The sequence below is a fragment of the Acomys russatus genome, chromosome 13 (genome assembly GCF_903995435.1).
Source record: "Acomys russatus chromosome 13, mAcoRus1.1, whole genome shotgun sequence".
Classification (NCBI taxonomy): domain Eukaryota; kingdom Metazoa; phylum Chordata; class Mammalia; order Rodentia; family Muridae; genus Acomys; species Acomys russatus.
The window spans coordinates 15,473,645-15,491,288 of NC_067149.1; the positions used below are offsets into that span (position 1 = coordinate 15,473,645).

The window sequence follows — 17,644 nt, forward strand, 5'->3', positions numbered from 1 at the left end:
GGACCACACTTGACTAAAATAAAGACTGTCAAGTGTCAAAGAACTAGATTTTAATTCACTAAGCTCAAAAAAAAAAAAAAAAAAAAAAAAAAAGACAAGGATAGGAAGCTATGGAGGGAGACATGGGGAGTGCGCTCCCCAAAATTTCTAGCCTCTGGGTTTTGAAACCAAGGGTACCTGAATAGCAGGAGACACTCCCAGGACACTTCCCAGGGCTTGTCTCCAGGGCACCTTTGATATGTTTTCTTTCAAAGAGCCAGCTTTTGGCACCTTTTGTGTGGGTTAGTGTCTACAAGGAACTAGCATTTTAACACACTTGGGTCTGGTGGGCTGTTGTCAGCAGGGCACACCCCGACCCCTCACCTATGTCAGAGCACTAAGCTTACCAGGAGGGAGTGGCTCCTCCACCTGCAGACAAGGGCCTACATGTCCATGTGTGTACATGTGTGTGCAAGTGAGAGTGTAGAGCTTAGATGTAGATTTTCAGTGTGCTTTTCCACAGTGGTCTACCTTTTTTTTTTTTCCTGAAAAAGGGTCTTTATTTGGTCTGGAAACTCACACAGTTGGCCTGGCCGGCCAGTGAGCCCCAAGAGTCAACCTATAACTGACTTCTTAAGTGTGGCGGCTACAAGCATAACTCTGCATGGTTCTTATTATCATTATTTTATTAATACCTGGCCTCTTGGGCCAGCTCAGATCCCTCACGCCTGCCTGGCTAGCACTTCATGGACTGGGGAGCTCAAGTCTTCATTTTAATCTTTGCTGTAATTTTGGTGCACCGTCACTGTCTGTCCCCTGTAAGCTGCCATCTGCAGTTCCATTCTGTAGCTGTACTGACATGTGTATTCTGTATCCCAAAGAAGTCTAAACAGTCAAACAAACTCCACAGTTACACCCGCTGTCTTGGCAGTCTTAGCTGAATTCCAGAGATTAAAGACACTGATTTTGCTGCTGAAGATGACTTGAATTCAGGGACATTTAAAACAACACAAATGTACATCTCTCCCCAACACCGGAGCATTGCACAGACCTGGGATCATCTCCACAAGCCGAAACTGTACCCGGCAGACCCACTGCATACCACTGAGAAGGTCGGTGGCTACACAAAACTTTAGGGCAGTGGTTTCAAACCTTCCTAATCCTGCCACCCTTTAGTACAGTTCCTCATGTTATGAACCATAATATAAATATGAGATAGAAGTTTGTAAAGGGACCACAACCCACAGGCTGAGAACAGCTGCTTTAGAGATGAGCAGAGGATTCAAAGGTCCTGCCCTGTGTTCTGATGACATTGTTCAATGTGCTCATGTTTCTTGCTGTTGATGTGGCAGAAAGGTCACAGATGTCTGTCCTCAAGTCGCCCTCTTGGGCACATAAGCTGAATGGGAGAATCCTCCGTGTCACCATTGGAAATTGGCTTTATTGAGTTACTGGCCTTTATGCCCAAATGAACTGGCCCATTAAAATTGCACACTCCGTGGTGCAGTGAAGTCTGACAGCATCAGCTGAGCAGCTGACGCACAGTCCTCCTGTCTCTGTGATGTCCACACTGACCTTCACTGTCGGATGCTGTGTTTACTCCCTGCTGTACCTCTGTAAGAGGCAGCTCTTCGGGTTCTCAGTCCTGGTAAAAAAAAGGACACTGACAGTCTGCCATAAAAGCCTAACTGGAGAATTAGATCAAGTCTAATGTCAGGAAAGAGAGAGAGAAGACAGGCTGGGAGAGGCAACAGTGACTTGACCCCAAGCCTGCCATGCTGCTCCTGTCTGCTACTCTCCGACCTGGTGCTCAGGCTCTGAGGCTTCTGTCTGTGCAGCTCTGTGCTGCTCTGGAGCTTTGATGTCGGTCACGGAGACAAAGAAGACCCAACTTCCTTCTTGCCCCAGTGCCAACAGTGTTTCCACATTTCATGTCTTTATTCAGTCTCTTCACAAAGCATTGAACAAAAGAGACCAGACAGAACACACGCCAACGTAGACATGTTGCTCAGCTGTCAACTGTTGTCTAACAGCTGGGCCCTGTGGACACATCCTGCTCACCTGTCAACTGTTGTCTAACAGCTGGGCCCTGTGGACACATCCTGCTCTCCTGCCAACCGTTGTCTAACAGCTGGGCCCTGTGGATACAGGCTCAAGACTCCTACTCTTGAAATTCCACAGCTTTGGCCCTCTTGTCTTTAGTAGCGAGGACAAGCTTGTGTGTGTGCTGCCAGAAGCCTGGTTCATAGGACGCCACTGTCAGGTTCTGTACTGTCAGCAAAGCTGAGAAGCAGGAACAGGAGGCAGGATGAGTGAGGGCCAATCATGGGAAGGGAACGGAAACTGCAGGTTCTCATGTTAGAAATGACGGGATAGATGAAAGCCTCTTATAGATGTGTGCTTTTGTAATGTGTTGATGTCATGTCTAGGATATCATTTTCCTGCCCAAAGTAGGAGCGACAGGAAAGTTTTGAGTTGATTTTGACATTTTTGTCAAGATCACTTATGTTCCTAAGTCGCTCTTGTAGCGGGAGACTGATGTCTTGATGGCTACCAATGGAGAGTCGGTCATTACGGGACAGAAAAGACAACATCAAACTAGTCTCCTGGCATTCCAGTAGTGTACCGTGTGTGTGTGTGTGTGTGTGTGTGTGTAAGAGAGAGACAGAGACAGAGACAGAGACCAAGAGACAGAGACAGAGACAGAGACAGAGACAGAGAGAGGCAGGCAGACAGATCTCTCACTTAAGAAGTTAGTGCGAACAAGACACTACTTGCAGTGATTCATCTCAGTACATTTAGTGAGCAAGCCCAGCCAGGAAGTCTCACTGTGGTAGTCAAGTGGCAGAGCAGGGCCTAGGATGTCCGTGCCCCCTTGAAAACATAATGCAGAGGAGCTCTCGGGCAGCATTTACCTCAAGGCGCAGACCATACAAGCAGTCTATTTACTGAGATGAGCACTAGAAGACGTTAAGCAGCCATGAGTGGTTGTGCACACACCAGAGGGCTGTGCATAAACATACACCCAGCAGTCACCACATAGCCTTCTGATCTTCTGATATCAACAGGGCAAGGAGCACCTCAGCTTGGAGGGAGCACAGCTCATGTCTTCTTCCACAGTGCTATCCCTGCTAGAAGCAAAGGCTTTGTGATGGGGTGTGTTATTAATTTAGTATCATGCTAAAGTCTGCAGGCTCACTTGAGGGACAATGAGGAAGGAAAACGCCATCCCTGCTAAGGATGTCTGGGTCTAGGGCTGAGAGACAGCAGAAGGCAATAAACCCTGGAGAGCTGCGAGCTCCATGAACCAGAGTGCCATGGACCATCTCAGTCAGGTATAGGTCCTTGGGAACAGGAGTTCTCGAAGCGGCAGTGCACAAGGATTCGGTGAGGTGACAAAGACAAACCCAGAGGTAGTTTGAATCCGAGTGTATTTTGTAGGCAAGCAGTCTAGATTTTTATACACATTTTGAAACAGGGAGTGCGTTGTGGTTACATTTTCCATGGAGTAGATTCAAGGGGGTCAGTGAAGCAATGAGGCATACACAGTACAAAGTACAGAACGCAAAGTAATAGTGTTGTCATTTTTGAGTTATTGACTTGAAATGAAACAATACAGGGTACAGAATGCAAAGTAAAAGACATCATCATCCTTAAGTTATTGGCTTGGTATCAGTTCACGTGTGCTCTTTGTTAAGGATCAATGTTCTCTCATTTAACTTTTGTCCAGCACCTCTGTGCTGGGGAGTGTGGGAACCAAGACAGTTTTTACTTAGTTCTCCTTTCTAATATCTGAACTCCACTATCTGGAGCTTTCTGAAACACTTTATTTCTTTATAGGTCATAATATAAATTATTAACTAATGGATAATTGTTATCTATGTTTCTTTTAATAAGTGGAGAAGACCAGCAGACCTTGGCAGTGAACTCTGGGCCTGAATGGTCCCTGGCTGCAGTCCCATGTTAGGGTGTTTCACTGAAATGTCATCATGTTTGGAGGGTCCTGTTATGGGAGTAAGGTTAGGAGAAAGGATAAAGACAGAATATGCCAACACAATGAGAAAAAAGAAAGCTGTAATCAATCATGGCAGGAACATCAGACCCGCTGCAGGAGGCTCTCCCTGGGCATGGGTCATCACCTTGGGTTGTGTAACAGCATTTGTCACACAGACTCCGCTGGGGGGGGGGGTCGTGACACCAGAGTACTGCACAAGCCTGTCTTGAACATTGCTCAGGAGTGATGTGTTTGATTGCTACTCAAAAAACTAACTGGTCACAGTTTTGACCTGACCTCTGGGATCCCAATGGCAATGTAAAGAAAAAGAGACATGACCACTTGGGTGAACAAATGTGAGGCTAACTGGTTTAAACCCAGAAAAAGGCACCGGGGCTTTTACATTTGCCACATATGAGTGCACACAGAGTACCTTTCTTTTCACCTGCAGTGAGACTCAGCTCGTTTGGAGCTCCAGCTGTGAAAGATCCTATGGGACCTGGACAGCTCTGTGGCCTGAGCGCAGGGTGTCATAAGGCTACTGCCTGTCACCAGATAAGTAGTTATGAAAGCAAGTTCCTTTGTGTGTTTGGAAGATGGCTAAAGTCTGTGTTGCTAGTGCCATGACCACACTGAGCATTGTGATACAGACTTGAAATCCTGAAACTGGGAAGCTGAAGCCTGAGGGAAGTCAGAACATGCATGATGGAGACACACACTTTAAAACACTGGGACTAACGCTAGGCTTACATGTGCACATGAGGAAAAATTCCTGTAAAACATAACAGGGTTTCACTTTATAGGCTAGCAGAGGGTAGCCATGAAGTGGTCATCCCCTGCCTCAGCCCTGGAGTGCTCAGGTGACGCACCTGAACAAGCAGTCCTGGCACTGTCACTATTTCTAGAGAGTTTGTTTGGAGGGTCACGGCAGGGAACACAGTTGCTCTTGTGCCCCAGACATGAAACACAGTCCCATTTCTCTGTCCTGAAGGTCCAGCTCTCCCTGTAATCCCAGGCCCAGGAGGGCTGTGCACTGAGCCCTGAGTAGGACGCAGTTGCCTCTCCAGCCAGGTCAGCCAAGGCAACCCTGCTCATGGAGGGCTGGCAGCTGTGACGGCCAGTTTCCCTCACGTGCCATCACCACTGCTGGACAGCACCAACAGCGAGATGCCATGTGCAAACTAAGTGGAGGGGGGGGGGCTGCTGCAGAGAAGCATCTTGGCTCTGAGTGGCCTGTCTGCACCCCCAGCTCTGCCTCTGCTCCTGTTGAAATGCTTCAGGAACCCCCTGGAGTCCTTCCTTACACCACGATGCTGACGACGCAATATCTCGTGAGCCCAGAGCCCTCTATTTCATGGTGGAAGGAGAAGCTTTGGGGAGAGGAACTGCTCTAGCCAAAGTCACAGGCCCAGATATATCAGAACCAACAACGTTTAGGGCAAAGGTCAGCAACTCAAAGGTCACAGCATGCAGCCTAAGCACAGGATTTCTGACATGGCAGAATCTGGCATGGCTTCTTCCCACATTAGTGTCATGTTTCAGATAGCTCACTTCCATATTAAAATTATAGAGGTCAATATATATTTATATACACTATAATATATATACAAATACACTTTCTATAATCCAAATAAGCCTCTTGTGGAAGTCAAGAGAATCCACAGCTACCACAGGTAAGGGTGTGTGCTTTAATAAGACTGAGAGGAGTGTGGCGCTATAGTCAGCTTTTTATCATTAAAAAACAAAAAGAAAACCAAAAACCCTAAGGTACCTTATGATCAGATAAGGCTTGTTTTGCCTCATAGTGCTGGAAGTTCAGTCCACAGTCAGTCCCGGAAGGATGACGAAGCTGCCCATCTCAAGGCCTGGACAGAGGGCTGGAAGTGGTGTTGAGGAGGTGGCTCAGTCCTGTAGAGTGGATGCCGATTATGCATGAAGTCCAGGGGTCCCTCTTTAACACTTTATAATGCTAAGTGTGGTGATGCATGCCTGTCACCCCAGAAGGTGGTAGGTGAATGAAGGAAGCTCAAAAGCTTACAGACATCCCTCGGCTATGCAGCAAGTTCCATGCTGACTGGACTGCAAAGAGTCCTTACCATGAGAAAGATGGAGAGTGCTGTGGATGTGGTGGCGCACTTCTTTAGTCCCGGCACTCAGGAGGCAGATTCAGGTGGATCCCTGTGAAGTCCAGGTGAGCCTGGTTTAGTTTCAACCCCGTCAAACATATGCAATAACCCTCTGTGTTCTGTGTTGAAAGACAGAGAAGTGGGGAGGGGATGGCTAGAGCTCCTCATCCAGTCAATTGTGTACTCCCAACGGCCAGAGGCTCTGACCCACTTTTAAAAGTTCCATCACTGTAAAAGTAACTTTTATTCTCCTGGCTCAATTGTCATCATAGAGGCTTTCTGCCTCCATCTGCTAACCAAGGCCTGGTCCCAGAAGCTCCTAACCCCCATACAATCTAACCTAGGCCAAGAATTTTTCAGCCTCTGAGACTTACTGCTTAATAAGCTCACCCTTACTTGTTCCTTCTGACCTCTGGGCTGGCTGATTCAACTCAGCTGTTCTGGCTCAAACTCTTCTCCCAGCTGATTTACTCATTCTGGCTTCTCTCTCAGCCTGGAATTGCTCTGCTTGGCCTCAAACTAATTCAGCTGTCTGCCCTAATCTTCTGGATTCTTCTCATGTTCTGGCTCATTCTGTACTTGAGCTTTCTCTCTACAACCCATCTCTCTATTACTGTTCTGGTAAAACTGCCTCCTCTCTCTCTAAAACTGCCTCTTAAGCAGCTCCCATTTCCTCTCTTATGAGAGTTGGGCACATCCTGGTCTGTCAAGTCTTCTCTGGTTTGTCACCTTTTCTGCCACTCACTTAGACATCATTTTCAAACACAGGCGCTTCCTTCTACAAACTAACTTTACCTTCATTTGAGAAATAAGGGATTGTACCACCATGCCTATACCTAAACGTTTCTTTACCTAATACTTGCTCTATCCCAGGTGTGTCCAGGAGGAGGGGGGAGGCCATGAAGGGTGACAGGATTAAAGAAAAGCAGCCCATTTTGAGAGAAAAGGTTAATCTTGAGACAACTGTGCTACCAGACGACAGGTGGCCTGGAATTACAAACTCACCACTGGGGAGATCCAAGATGGCCGTGCCCAGTGCACTTGGCTTCTGAGAAGCAGGACCAAAGTGACTGCAAAGTGATTAAGAACAAGCAGTTCCAGCCTCTGGCCACTTGGCTATTCCTGCAGCCCAGGGGAAAGCTCCCGGGTTCACGGATGCTGGGTCCCAGCCTCTGACCACCCTATCTAAGGAAATGGTTGCAGATTCAGATACATGGCTCTGTCAGCCTCCCCTGAAGAGACAAGCCTGACCTCAGAAGCATACAAGATCTCATCCCAAAAGGACAGTTTAAGCTCAGAGACCATGGAGCAAGGGAGCAAGAGGCAGGGCTGCTAGTGCTGGTTGAGTCCCCAGTGAGAAGATGGCTGCTGGGTCCCTGGAGAGACCTGCTGGTCCTCAAAAGCACACAGAATAGACATTCCCACTCCAATGCCCTGACTGTGCGTCTATTAGGGATACAGCCACCTGAGGAGAATGCAGGCTCTTCCCTAAGATCCAGCAGCCTGTCCACAGCCGTACTCACCATCCCTGGGAGGGCTGCCCCAGGAACACCCAGCCTCCCACCCAGGGCTCTTCCTGCACCCTTGAAAAATCCATGGGCACCAGGAACAACCAGACAGTCCTAGCATAAGAGCACAGACCACAAAACCAAGGGCAATAAGGCACCTCCAGAATCCAGTCATCCCACTGCAAGCAGCCTAGGATACCCTAACAACTGCAATGAAGAAAATTGCCTTAAATATATGCTTGTGTAGGTGATAGAGGCATTTATAGAGGAAATTAATAAATCCCTGTAATACAGGACATACAACCAAACAGAGGCCATTAATAAAGAGAAAATGAGCGAATCACTCAAATACAGGAAAATACAAACAGGTGAAGGAAATGAAAAAAAAAATGGTTCAAGAACTGAAAATGGAAGTAGGAAGAATAATAAAAGAAAACCACAAACAAGACATTCTGGACAAGGAAATCTTAAGGAAGAAAATAGAAATACTCAGGTAAGCATCGCCAAGAGAATACCAAAAAATGGGAGAAAGGGAGTAGACAGTACAGTGGAAGAAATTGATACATCTGTCAAAGATGTTAAACCTAAAATACCCCTGACACAAAACATAAAAAAAAAAATCAAGGAATCTATGAAGTGAAGAAACCTAAGAATAATAGGAATAGAAGAGAAGATTCCCAGCTGCAAGGCTACAAAATACTTTCAACAAAATCATAGAAAAAAATTTCCCAACCCAAACAAAGAGATGCCTATAAGATGCCTACAGAACACCAAATAGACTAGACCTGAGAACAAAATCCTCCCACCAACGTGTCCCTTATTTACACACAGGACAAGGGTCCTGGCACAGTTGTCCTATGGGGATTTCTGTATTCAACATGTCCAGATAGTGTTCCTAATGTGAAAACACAACCGTGTTTCCAATCTGCTCTGTCCTCTGAGCTCATAGGGAAGCTCATAGAATGGATATTTTACTTGCCTATTTGGAGATGAGAGGGGTATCTTACTCCACTCTGGGGTGGAGATTGCACTCCAGGGTCCCATGCTCCCCACCCCACCATGCACACCTATGGGAAGTCCATTCCACGGGATTCTGTGCTGGCATCAGCCACTGGACCAGGCTGAACTTCTCACCCAAATCCACGAGAACGTCTTAGAGATTTCTCCAGTCTGGAAGGAGAGCTGGCTAGGCACCTCAATCCCCTAAAACAACTGGACTGCTCCCTGCCCTCCGTGCAGTGCACAGAATATGAAGTGCCCTGTCTCTGTTTCTGTCTCTTCGTGAACATAAGCAACTTCCAGGCATATCTTAGCTGCTCTAGCATTTCGATATTAGTTTTTTTCTTTTTAAAAAAATATTTATTTATTATGTATAGACTACTCTCCCTGCATGTACACATGCAGGCCAGAAGACGGCATCAGATCACGTTATAGATGGTTGTGAGCCATTATGTGGTTGCTGTGAATTGACCTCAGCACCTCTGGAAGAGAAGTCGGTGCTCTGAACCTCTGAGCCATCTCTCCAGTCCTTCCTTCCTTCCTTCCTTCCTTCCTTCCTTCCTTCCTTCCTTCCTTCCTTCTTCCCTCTCTCCCTCCCTTCTTCCTTCTTTTCTTTCTTCCTTCCTTCATTATTTTCTTTCTTTTTTGTTTTTTTGAGACAGTGTTTCTCTATGTATGGTTGGCTCTCCTGGAACTCCCTCTGTAAATCAGACTGGCCTTACACTCAGAGATCAGGCTGCCTTTGCCTCCTGAGTGCTGGGATTAAAGGGCTGCACCACCACTGGCCCAGCAAGCGGCTCTCAATTTTTTTCTTTTCTTTCTTTCTTTTTTAAAAAATCCTAGGATGTTCATTACAAAAGTAACCCTGTTCATTGAGATGGGCTTATCAGTAGGATTTCTGGTATTGAGCACTGGCCCCAGGACCTCCGAACTTTCTGGGCTCACAGCGACAGGGTCAGCTACAAGCAAGGTCCAATCATATTCAATGATATCTTTGCTCTCCTTAGAGGCTTCATCCACATATTTTTGGTAATAAGCCACCGGGACTTTGGAGATGGACTGTTGGATAGCATAAATTTGGGCTACATGACCACCACCCTTCAGGTGGACATGGATATCCACACCAACAAACCGCTCCTTGCCCAAAAGCAGAAAGGGCTCTTGTAGCTTGAACTGCAGCGCATGCGCAGCTCTATCAGCTCCAAGGGACCTCCCCTGACGAGCCCATTTCCCCATTTGCAGTGCACCGCGCCACAGCTGTGGCTGTCTTCTTCGATCCAAAGACCTGCATGGGCTGCATTGGATCCTTGGAAGGCATAGCTGCAAGTAATGAACACCGGGTCCTCACCGCAAGGCGCCACCACCGAAAAAGGGAAACTTGGGGCCACCCTGGCCCAAGCTGCTTTTTCTTAAACTGGACACACAGAGAATCACCTCACACTGAAGATGACCTTAAGTGACAAACCCAAAATGCAAACATAAAATAAAAATCACAATTGATAGAAATAGACACACAAAATTAAAACATAATGCATTGAATCACTCACTCTTTTGTTTTGTTTTGTTTTCGAGACAGGGTTTCTCTGTGTAGCCTTGGCTATCCTGGACTCAACTTTGTAGACCAGGCTGGCCTCGAACTCACAGCAATCCACCTGCCTCTGTCTCCCCAATGTGCCTCTGTCTCCCCAATGCTGGGATTAAAGGCGTGGGCCACCACACCTGGCTGAATGACTCACTCTTAATAATTGGCTCACAGAAACATGCAACGAGAACACATTCCACCTACAACAAGAGATGCAGTGGGCTTCTATTCCTTGACAGTGTTGCTAAGATGTCATGTGCACATTTCCCTTTTCCTTTCTGACATTGGTTCTTTCTCCTTTGCTTAGGAGGAATAGTGTTACTGGGAATTGTTTTTGTTTGCTGGTTTTAGGTTTCACACAGTCTCAATCACTAGCTTGGGGTGAAAGGACATCAAGGTAGACCAGGCTGGCTTTTCCTTCCTGAGGACCCTGCTCCCTCAGTTTCCCCTTAGGAACACTGTAACACTGTCAGCATTTGTGTTTCAGTCAGGGTCTCATATCTCAGGCACTCCACCTTGTAGCCAAAGATGCTCTTGAGCAGCATCCTCATCTACCTGTCTCTAATTTTTAAAGGCAAAAATACCAAATGCAAGCCACTCTGTCCTGCTAAGCATTAAGAGTTCAAGGCCAGTGTCAGGTCCAGGCTGAGTGGAATCCAGAAAAAAAAACTCAAATCTAAATATTTGGAAGTATCAGATCTGGACACTGGGGTTAGGGAGATGTAGGTAAAGTGTGAGGGTGCAAGGAAAGGACCTTGTGAAAACCTGACATGCCAGCATCCTTGTCTTCTTAGGCCTGCTAGTGAAGAGAGGTAGATGTGGAAGCTTGCTGGCCTGAGGTGACTGAGATATACTGTCTCAAAAAATATGGTGAGAAAGCCTTAGATGAATATTGCTGTCCTACATGTGTGCTCAGTGATTGAGGAGGCACACACACACACACACACACACACACACACACACACACACACACACACACACCTCTGTGTTCATGCCTGGACCATGGACAAATACACATATTCCTTATATAGTTTTCTAACCTGGCCTTATCCTTTCCTTGTCCCTACTCTATACACTTTATGCTCATGTCCGTTTTTTGTCAAATCACACAACTTGGTTCCCAAGGTGACCTATCATTTCCTTCCAATGAGACAGTTTTTTCTTCCTCTCCAATTGATTTTACTCCAGTTTTCTGTATCCAGTCCAGGCTGCCAAGGGCTGCTGATCCTCCTGCCTTCAACCAACTGATCTTTGGAGATACAACAGTGTTCCTAGCCTTTGTGGTTGTATTTTTAAAAAACCATCTATGTAGTTGTGGATGACTTTGAACATTTAACTCTTCTCTCTTCATCTACCAATGTAGGGGTAACAAGATTTACCCACCAAGCCTTGTCTCTTGGTGCTGGGGAACAAAGCCAGGCCTTCCTGCAAACTGGACAAGAGCTGTCCCAGCTGGTAGTCTCGCTACTCCTGTAGCTCAGGCTAGCCTGGGGCTTCCTATGGAGCTGAGGAAGACCGGGAATTCTTGATCCTCCTGCTTCTATATTCCTTCTATGGAATTACAGCTCTGCTCCACTGGTCTTGTGTTTTTGTTCTTTTTTATTTTCTTCCTTCTTTTCTATCTAGATTACCTATTTTTCCTACTTGGAGTATTACGAAGCCCTACAAACATGAGGTCTAGCCAGACCTCCCTCTTCCGAAGATTGTGAGCTCTGAGCTTGTTGGGAAGAAGGGAAGGAGGTTGTCCCAGTGCCATGTCCTATCAAGAAATCTCAGGTCGGTGAACCCAGTTTTCAGGACTATGCCCTTTGAATGTGGCTTCTGACTAGCAGTCCTTCAGTTGACCTCATTGGATTCCTCTATGTAGCAGCATCAGACAGAAGAGAAGGCAGAAACCACTACAAGCCTGACAAACCCAGGAAGACTGAGCATCCCCTCTGCTGTTTGAAGGTCTTGTCCCCTCACCCCTTGGGCGATCACATCCCCTCACATTTAGCCAGTTCTAGGGAGGGTGTGGATATTTCTTAGGACTAGATGCTAGAGCTAGGGTGAAGCTGTATGCCTGGAATCCCAGGACTCTGGAGGCTTAGACAGGTGAGTAGCCATAAGTTCAAGGCCAGCCTGGGCTATATAGGGAGCTGTAGTCTAGCTTTGGTGGCAGTGTGAGACCCCTACTCTCAAACAACAAGTCAGCAACCGGCCTAGTGCTATAGCTCGGTGTGGTGTGCCTAGCATGCTGGAGGCCCTGGTTCCTTCTGGCCCATCATAAGACAAACTGAATCCCAGAATCCCAGAATTAGGGGCAGAGACAAGAGGGTCAGACAGTCAAGGTCATCTTCCACCACAGAGTTTGACATCAGTTGAGGATGCACTCTACTGAAAAATGTACTCTGTTGAAAAGCAGGCACCATACCCCCCAAATCTTAATACCCAAATCTTAGAAATGAGTGACATGGTGGCTCCTAAACCTCATATTCTTCATGATCTGAAGTCCTATGTGATGGAAAGAAGAAAACTGGGCATCCAGATGTGCAGTAATTCTTTCCTGTGACTCACATCTGGAATTGGGATGAGCATTGAGTTCTTCTCCTGTGCACAGTAGGTAGGAGATGATCAGTAAGTACCCCCTGCTGGCCATGCGGGAGGCAGTGGGGAGCTGTGCAGACACTGCTCCCTGCTGGGCCTGTGGGAGGCAGTGCAGCGAAGGTTTGCAGAGCATGGAGACCCCAACATGGGCCAATAAGGAAGGCAGGAAAACTGCTGGCCCAGCACCCTCTCACAAACCCTGAGGTGGTACCTCCCCCTGGGGCCTTTCTAGAGCAGCATTGTGTCAGTGCACCTGCTTTGCTGGAGTCCCTGCTTCAACTCATGACAACAAGAGGGGCTGGGGGAGGAGCTTGTTCTGTTTCCCCATCTAACAGGACCTTGTTGTCCTTCCTTCCTTCCTGTTTCTCATCCAGACCTCAATAAAGGAAGAAAGTTCCTCTCATACCTCGGCTGCCAGGGGCATGTCCCTGGAAGAAGATGCATTGATACTCTCTGCTGTTCCTGCCCCTGCTCTACGTAATGAGAGATGGCTGGGCTGCAAGTCATAGTGTGAAATCCACACCCTGGGTAAGATTCAGAAACACAAGTGGGCCGGGAGGTTGACTCTGCCAGTCTGGACAGTGCTGGAATCAAGTGTGACAGCTGAGTTAATTCCCCAGATTGCAAGGAAAAGAGCCGGCATGCTGGCTGAGTGAAGCCTGTCACCCCAGCACTGGAGATCGACATAGTACATTTCTTTATATTATTCTCTTGAAGAGTTTTACAGACAGGATTGCTCTAGTTAGCCCTAACTATCCTAGAACTCACTCTGTAGACCAGCCTGTCCTACACCTCACCCAGATCACACACTTCTGCCTCCAGTTTAAAGACGCATGTCCCCTCCACCTACCATGATAGGTGCGTCTCAACCTCCATGGTCGTGAGAATGTCTCTGTCCAAAACAGAAGGTGTAGAGAGCCTGGGAAGTGACATTTGAGACTGAACACATGTACCACACACTCACCTACCTTGTATACAAAGTCACACATGCACAAGCATACAATTAAACACATAAGTATGTGCATCTGCATGCACACTAAACAAAAATAGTGATAAGAAGCCATAAGTCAATTGAAGCCCCAGGGAGCCCATTGGGAGGACTGACCTCCTTTCTGCCTGATGGTGGTCAAGTCATAGGAGAATGAGTCAGGTTGAGGTTGCCAAGGACACTAGGGTGCTCTGCTAAGGATGTCGTGTGGTTGACAGAGCCAGCCATGCCAAGCTTGGGGAACCTTATTAATGCTCAGTAGATTTAGTTTGTGTTCTGACAAGGTGATCCCAGGTTGTTAGCACTGAGTCACCTAGATGTCTCACCTCTCTGCAGTATGGGACCCGTCACCTTCAGAAGCCAAGGCAGATGGTCCTGCACAAGAGAGAAAAGGCCACATGGATCAGTTTTCCTGACAGTAACCAGTAACCCCATGCCCCCAAAGCCCAAATCATTGCAATATGTCTTTTATGTTGGAAATACAATAACATTGGTATACTGACTTTTTGTTGTTTTCAGACAGGGTCTTTTATGTGCATCTCTGCTTAGGCTGGCTTGTTACTCTGTAGCCTGTGCTGGCCTTAGTTAGAGGCAGTCTGCCTCAGCATCCTCAGTGCCTGGGATCATATGTGTGTTATTTTAGTGAGAATTTAGGTTTCTTTTAACACCCAATTATGTGACTGTGTTTTTGTTTTAATCCCTGGTATTGGAAATGGGGCTGCCTCAGATTCTTCCCCACTGCTAACTAGGATTTCTCTCATTCTATAGGAAGGGCATGGCTTTTGCCATCTGTAGATAGTTTGCATTTAGAATTCTGGGGACTCTTGGGACAATAAAAGGAGGAGGACTGGTGGCTGCTGCTGGTCCCTGCTGTTGCTGTTTGATGGACTGCTGGGTTGCTAGATTGCTGGTTGGAGATAGTCTACTGATGAAGGTTGGACTTCCCCCAACGACCTCAGTGCCCCTAATCAGCAGGAAGTAGTCTACAGAGATCTATGCCCCGCCCCCGTCTCTGACCTTTCTTGATTGTCTAGTGTTAGGGAGTTTGGAAGGAAGTGTGGTAGAGAAAGATAGTGGGTATAAGAACCCAAAAAAGTAGCCCAGAAGCCCAGTTACACAGTGCAGCTAGACAAAATGGTAAATTTGGTTTATATTACCACCGGGGAAGCAACAAGATAAGAAGCAATGACTATTCTGTTTCAAGACATCAGCAAAACAGTTTATTGTGGCTCCTGACACTGACTTCTTCCTGCTTTGTTACCAGAGGGAATTTTCTATTTTCTCTTCCTCCTTTTCCTATATTCTGTTTTAAAAGTTTGGGAGGATGGTTGGGCAGCTTGAAAAATTGTCAGTGGATATGAAGAGGTGCTGAAGAAAAAAAATGAATGAAATGGGAAAGCCAAAAGGGTCATCCTATTCTTGCCTTTCTCAATGGGTTGTAGATTGGTTGTGCCTCCAGAGAGGCTGTGGGTAGAGGAATTGCTTGGAAAATGAATAGAACCAGAAAAGGAAGAAATAAAAAACTCAGACCCGGGGACTGGGCAAGAGAGCAGGAGCTTCCAGCAGAATGAAATATTTAAACCTGTGTAGAAAGCAGATGTCAGATCCACATAGTACCACATACTTGTGGTTTCAAGTCCTACATCATCTCCTGGCTGGGATGGGGGAGCAAGGTGTGTGGCCAAGAGGTGGGGGGAGGCTATGCATGGTGACAAGGTTAATGAAAGCAGCCCATTTTGAGAGAAAAGTTTAATCTTGAGCAAAGCTTGTCACCAGAGGAGGGGTGGCATGGGATGACAAAATCACTACTGCAGAGATCCAAGATGGCAGCAACCAGTTAGCTTGGCTTCTGATCCCAGGACCGAAGTGACTGCAGACTGATTGAGAGCAAGCGGTTCTAGCTCTGGCTACTTGGCTATTCCTGCTGCCCAGGGGAAAGCTCCTGGGTTCTGGGCTGCTGGCTTTCAGCCTCTGGCCACCCAACTCCTGGGAGCAAGGGAAACAGTTGCAGTCTCAGGGGCATGGCTCTCCCAGCCACCCCTGAATAGACCCGCCAGACCTCAGGAGCGTACAGGATCTCATAAACACCAATCACTTGCCAATCTTATGACTTCTGGGGCTGCTTCTGTTCCATCAGTCTGTTCCTACAGCCACGTGACCAGAACCATCTTCTTTCTCAGCCATGTGGCCAGCTGTCTTCCCAGCATCCACAAACACATCTTCCTCTGAGTGCCTCCTAGTGAAAAGGCTTTTCTCTTTTCCCTTCCCAGAGTTCTTTTCTGACTACCAGGAAGTCCTGCCTTCCACTTCCTGTCCCTCTGCCCAGCTGATTGGCCAATCAGCTCCTTATGGACAGCTGCTGCATCCACACAGGGCATTCCTCCACAAGGAATGGTCTTGGGAAGAAGCAGTTTGACTCCCCAAGGATTCCATTGTTCATCCAGGAATTAGAGATGAAGGTTTCAAGGGAGAAATTGAAATGATGACTTATGTGAAAAGAGATAATGCAATTTAACCTAGGTGAAAGGATTTCTCACCTATCACTGTTTCCCTGCCTCAAAGGCAATGCTACTGCAGTAGAAAGATCAGGAGGGTTTGGAGCTACAGGAAAACGTGTATTTCGACAAACAGTTGTTAATGATCTGAGGGAAAAGTTAAAGTTGTAACTGAATGACACAGAAATAGAAGATTTGGTGGATACAGAAGCTGATGAAAGTATCATTTTGCAAACATCTTGGAATTCAGAATGGCCATGGCCAAACTCTTATACCCAGTTTCTAACAATTGGAAAGTTATCTAGATAACTTAGGAGACCGAGGCAGGGGTTTGCCTCAAGTTCAAAACTACCCCCATTCCTTTTTTGAGACAAGATTTCTCTATGTAGCTCTGGCTGTCCTGAAATCCACTCTGTAGACCAGGTTGGCCTCAAACTTAGAGATCCATCTGCCTCACCTCTGCCTCCTGAATGCTGGGATTATAGGTGTGTGCCCCCACTGCCCAGCCCCATTTGACAGTCTGTGAAAGTTGGATCTCTCCCTCCATTAGGTGGATCCTGGGACTCAAACTCAAGTGGGCTGGTTTGGCAACATGTGTCTTAACCACTGAACTCTCTGTGTATGTGGTTTTATAATCAGAGGAATATGATTTTTCACTAAAAATGCATAGAGTGCCTGATTCAGTGGTTAAGAGTACATCCTGCTTTGGCAGAGATCAGAATCATTTCTCAGCACCCATACCAGGCAGCTCATTACTGCCTCATCGCTCCACTTTCAAGAGGACCCTACATATCTGTGGGGACAAACACTTACATACACAAGTCTACACACAGATACACATACACATTGAGGTCAAAAAAGAGGAATATATATTCATGTATCTTGTAAAATTATTTTTTAGCTTTCTATGATCCTACCCAAAATGTGCTGCCTAGATGGGATGAGGAGCATTTGTCATTTGTTTGAGACAGAATCTCAATGATAGTTGAGACCAACCTGGAGCTCACTGTGTTGAGCAGGGTGGTCAAGACGTCTCTTTCTGCTGTAACTCCCAGAGTACAAGCATTATAGGAAGGAGCTTTTTCACCCAGCCAGAAAACAGTCAATCTGGTAGCATGGCCACAGGGATAAAATGTGACTAAGCATGGTGTGTACAGGTGTACTGCTTGATGAGTTCTGCCTTCAGATTCCAGTCAATTGTTGAATGTAGTTTCTGACAGAGTCTCATCCCAGAGACACATGATTTTGGGACAGAATTTCACTATGCAATCCTGACTTGCCTGGAACTCATCATGGAGACCAGGCTGTTCTGTAGTTCTTTTCCTGGGGGTGGAACACTGTGAGTTTTCCTCCTTCCACCTTAGCTTGTTTATTGCTGTCTTCCTTG

At 46.7% G+C, this 17,644-nt stretch overlaps 1 pseudogene; it reads right to left on the reverse strand.

The window, feature by feature from the left end:
* Positions 1 to 9,492: 9,492 nt before the first annotated feature.
* Positions 9,493 to 9,930, reverse strand: LOC127196814 (40S ribosomal protein S16-like; annotated as a pseudogene).
* Positions 9,931 to 17,644: the final 7,714 nt, after the last annotated feature.